Source organism: Castanea sativa, chromosome 4 (genome assembly GCF_040712315.1).
Source record: "Castanea sativa cultivar Marrone di Chiusa Pesio chromosome 4, ASM4071231v1".
Classification (NCBI taxonomy): domain Eukaryota; kingdom Viridiplantae; phylum Streptophyta; class Magnoliopsida; order Fagales; family Fagaceae; genus Castanea; species Castanea sativa.
In genome coordinates this window covers 32,065,003-32,070,084 of record NC_134016.1, presented here as the reverse complement: position 1 = coordinate 32,070,084, position 5,082 = coordinate 32,065,003, and the positions used below count along the sequence as shown (strand labels likewise).

Here is a 5,082-nt window from a genome sequence, read left to right as displayed (position 1 = left end):
ATGGAAAGAAAAAAGATAATGACATGAACGCTGACGTGGCTCAACGTGAGCGCATCAACATTAAACGCTACACTTCAGATTTTAGTAATATATAGATATAGATAATAGTATACATAGTTATAGTAACCGTGCATATATTTATGGTTACTATGGTTACTATAGCAAATGTGTACATATACACAGTTTTAGAAGGATTGATGTGGAAGATTTTTGGGGTAAAATGTGTAAAATTTGTTGCTTTTTGTATTTTGCAAAGTTTTACATCCACTGATACGGATGCTTTAGAACCCATATTTTACACTATTTAATAATAGATTGTCGTATCACCATTTTTAAAACAAAACCTGACTAATGTTAGGTGGTATGTTAATTGTTTTTGTTGACAATATGCTGATACATTCATTGGTGTCAAACTTATCATCTTTGTTCGAGTAATTGTAGATCGTTACATGTAGATTTTGATATATGGTCATAGAAAATAAATGTACATGGTTGAGCAATAGTCCTTTTTTAATAATTAAGAACATGGAAATGAAATGCATTCATCTCTCAGTCTGGTCTTCCTATGTTTATAGTGTTGTTTTGCATCTCTCTGTGTATTTAGATCAGAATTGCATGATTAAATTGTATTGCATATGTGTCTTACTAAGAAGATCTATATGATATGGAATTAAGGTTTCATGTAGCTATATAGAACATTGTGGGCACTGTCTGAAACAAAACCAAACTTGATCATGAAGACCATTACTTGGATTAGCATGGGTGCCTAGAAAAGAAGTCAAAGCAAAACAGTATGCATTTTTTTGGGGATGGTTAATAACTCGTGACTGAGCCATTAGTTTAAAACTTTCAAGATCAGATTCTTCTCTCAGAAAACCCATAAAGGACGAACATTACATAAGAGCTACCTAATCTAATAACTTTGTCTCTGTTTGCACACAGCCTATTTTTATGTTTGGGAGCTTATAAAAGAATGGCATGGAATTAAATGAGCATTCTCTTACAGCCTTTCTGTTCTTTCCACCTAAGCTTCCAAACAGAAGAATATATGATACATCTGCACAGTTTGGGCTTCATGATAGAGTTCTGTATTGACAAAGATGTCAAAGTCAGTATCTGTCCAGATCAACCTCTCTGCATAGAGGGCTAAGTAATAAGCTATGCTGCAGAGAAGCTACCTAGGTGAGACAACCAACTTAAAAATAAAGCATCAAGAATAGCTTCCCCACAGTACGGTTTCATTTAAGGAATCTCATATTTGCAATTGCTTTAGGGATTCCCATTTACTTAATGTTCAAGCTGCTTGGCATTTCACCCTTGGAAGAATTAATTTTTTATGATATAGTCACAGGGCCATCCATTGAACAACGTTCCATGAACTTTAGCATTCATGGCCATTAAATGGTTGCTTTTGAAGCTGGGCTAAAAATTCTAGTCATGGATAATTAGTCTCTATTTTCAATTGAAAACAACTAGGCTAAAAATTCTAGTTTAAGGACTAAAATAGTAGTTTGGCTAAAATTAATCTGCTCTTACTAGACAGACTTTTCAACATAAAACATGCTTAATATTATTGCATTGCAATAGAATTGCTGTACTCAATGTACAAAACACCCACTTTTGTGAGGTTTAATAGAGGTGATTTGTAAACAGCTTTGACTTTTTTTTTTTCCTTTTTTGGGAGAGATTAATTCCTAGATTTAAGACCACAATGATGAAAATTTATGCTAAAAAGAAAGTTTGTGCTAAGAACCTGTCATCAATGGCCGCTTGTCTTGCAATAATTTGAATGTTGCCTTAAAATGGGATGTATATGTTACTGTCGAACTCGTAGACGCTAATGATCTCTGCTGCACAATATGACAGTATTCAGAGTGATCTTATTGCCCATCTGCTCTTATCCACTGTATCATCTGATCGATGGATGCATAAGTGATATATGAGATAAGAGAAGAGATTAGCACAAACAACGTGAGGAACCAATAAGAAGGGGCCAGTGCACAGGTTTGAATAAAGACCTTATAGGCAGTTGTTGATATGTTGGGGTCCATTGCTCCAAATGCCAAGAGGAATATATACCAGACTACATTGTTGGTCCAGATGAAAAAGTGTAGTAGAGATGTGCAATAGTTGATGGATATTTCCAATTGACAGTTCACCACCCACAAAAGGCTAGTGTACATAGTGGTTCCAAGGATTTTCAAATCAACAACTTCCCCACCTTTAAGGAAGGCTTGATGCTTCATTGCACTCATTCAAAAGACGAAGATCGAAGTAGCACTCAGTACCTCCATTAAATACCCAACCAAGGATTCAAAACCAGCTAAATAGGACATTTTGTACACCTTGGTGCAACAGAACGCACTGCAAGGATTAGCAACAAGATGTTATACCAATGCCATATACTTTTGGTTTCAAATTTTGCGAAAATTTCAAATTTTCCATCAGTATATCTTAGTCTTAAATTTTTATCAAATTAGAGTGACAAAAGATAAGCATCACTACACAGGATTTTCCTTCAGACAAAGCCTGTCAGAGAAATCCTGGTCAAAGACTCCTACAGCTATCACAGGAAGTAATGTGAAGATGACATCATGAAGTGTTAGATACCAATCATTGTAGTCAGGTTGGCCTGAGAATGATGCATACACCTCAAAGAGGATGGGAGTGAAGCCAAAAGCAATTCTTGTAAAATAAATAGAATATCTGTTGATCAGCAAAAGGATAATGAGCCCGTTTGGATAGGCTGTTCACAAAGCCTTAACGCGCGTTTTAGACAAAACGTGATTTTATAAACCGTTTGGCTCCACAAAAATCAGCACCTTTGCGTTTCAAAATTCAGATTTTTCACGTTTACAAAACATTGCAAAGATCTGCTTTTTCAGAAACGCAGGATGGATTACCGCTATTTTTCTCCAGAAATCAAAATAGCGCCAAAAACAATAATTGGTTTTACCGAAATACCAACGTTATCCCTTCCCATGTATATCTCTTCCTCTATTTCGCTCAATCTCCATGGGCTCTCCATGTATATCTGAATTCGCCGTGTTCTCTCAATCTCCACAGCTCTTTCATGTATATCTACTACCCCGTTTTCAAATTTCCCCTACGTGGCTCTCTTTTGCTTTTGTTTCGGTCTTCGTTCTTCATCTTGCTTGCCAGGTAACAATTCTCCATTCCTCTTTTGCTGAATTTATGTTATAGATTTGGGATTTTTGCATGGTGGGTTACACATTGTTAGAATCCTAAATGTTAGAACTTATTTTGATTGATATAATTATTGCTACGATTGTTTCTGTTTCTGTGTTGTGGATTTATTTGGGTTTTTGGCTGCTTTTGAGACCTGCCCATTTTGGGTTTTCACTATAATTATTGCTTTATTATGTTTCTCATTCAAGAATCATGTTTGTGTTTATGGGCTTTTGATAAAAATTTAATTTTTAACATTCTTTAGTGATAAAAGGCTTAATGGGTATTGTAAATGCACTTCTAGTATAGTGTTTGTATATCCTCTCTATGTGAGGTGCCCTGAGTTTGACAAACATTTTGGTATCTATTTAATGCCGGAGAGTTGAGGCTTAGGTATGTCTTTCTCGTGTAGTGGGCATAGTTCTAATAACAAAGTGGAAAAGAGCAAAAATACTACTTATTGAAACAAACAATCTGCTATTATGGGAGAAAATTTGGAATTACAGTAAATTTTACTTGTGGTCTTTATCAAGAAGTTTGCTATTGTGTCTGCCGCCTTTATATGACAAGATATTGGATACATCTTTTACATGAACCATATATTTCAATACACGTATATGCACCATATATTTTAGCTGAGTTTGTAGAGTAGCACTTGCCCTTGGAACCATACATCTTTTTCCAATATTCAAGTTTCATGGCTTTTAGGCAGAGGGATTATATTTGTTATATAGTGGTAGTATAATTATAGTTCTTGAAGCAAACAAATGTTTTTGTCTACGCCATGTACTGGCCAATAACTTAAAAGCATGCAACCGACTTGTAAAATTGGTCTTGACAAACACTTACTAAAGTCACATCTACACCAATGAACCATACCATTCACATTTTAGATCAATGTACCGAATGATTTCCATACCTAGTTTGGCAACTCAAAAAAATAGCACACCAATTTCTTTGCCACCGTTGTCATTTTATGTTTATACAAAATGTCATGTCTTGTGTCTTTAAACAAATACATGTATGTCTACTCGATACACACTCAAAAATAGCACACCAATTTCTTTGCCACTGCTATTACTTTATGTTTATACAAATGTCATGTCTTGTGTCTTTAAAAATACATGTATAACTACTGATACACACTAGTTAATGCATTAATGTGAGTAAAAGGCCAAGTTTAGGTGGGTTTTGTTCATTTTTAGCTTATTTTTCTTTTGATTCCTGGACAAATTTAAGTATTTTGCTTATTTGTAGATGATCATATGAGCTCGAATAAGTTTGTTTGTTTCACATTATTCCATAATGTAACCAATGCAAATATTTCAAAGTATTGCATGGATACTATCAAGATTTTTTTTTTTTTGGGGCCTTGATGAAGAACTGTAGCTTTTGATTCTTTGGAGGTGGTGATTCACTAAATAATTAAATAGACTTGACACAAACTTTTTATTTTTATTTTACTAGCTTTATTAGTAGAAAGGCAACAAGTTTAGTACATACACAAGTTTTTTATCCTAGATTTTTTTCCTAATTGTTCAAGGATCAGCATGTTACATTATTAACAAACCTATGTTCTTTTTAGATGGTTAAGATAAAGGAGACTTCAAATTCCAACCCTAAACCATCCAAAAATAGCTCAAGTGTTAGAGCTATTTGGACATCAAGACAAACAACAATCTTTTGTGAAGCTTGTGTGGATGAGGTATTTAAGGGTAATCGACCTAGTACTTGCTTTAATAAAAAGGGTTGGAATAACATTATAGAAGCTTTGAGAAGAATACCGGAAAGAAATATTCTAGGATAAGTTTAAGCATAAGTGGGATGGATTGAAGAAAGAATGGATACTTTGGAACAAGTTAATAGGAAGTGAAACTCGATTTGGGATGGGAT

General features: G+C 34.4%; 1 pseudogene; it reads right to left on the bottom strand.

Annotated features, from left to right (window-relative positions):
- Positions 1 to 1,880: 1,880 nt before the first annotated feature.
- LOC142632723 (putative phospholipid-transporting ATPase 9) overlaps positions 1,881 to 5,082 on the bottom strand; it is a 29,173-nt pseudogene continuing 25,971 nt past the window's right edge.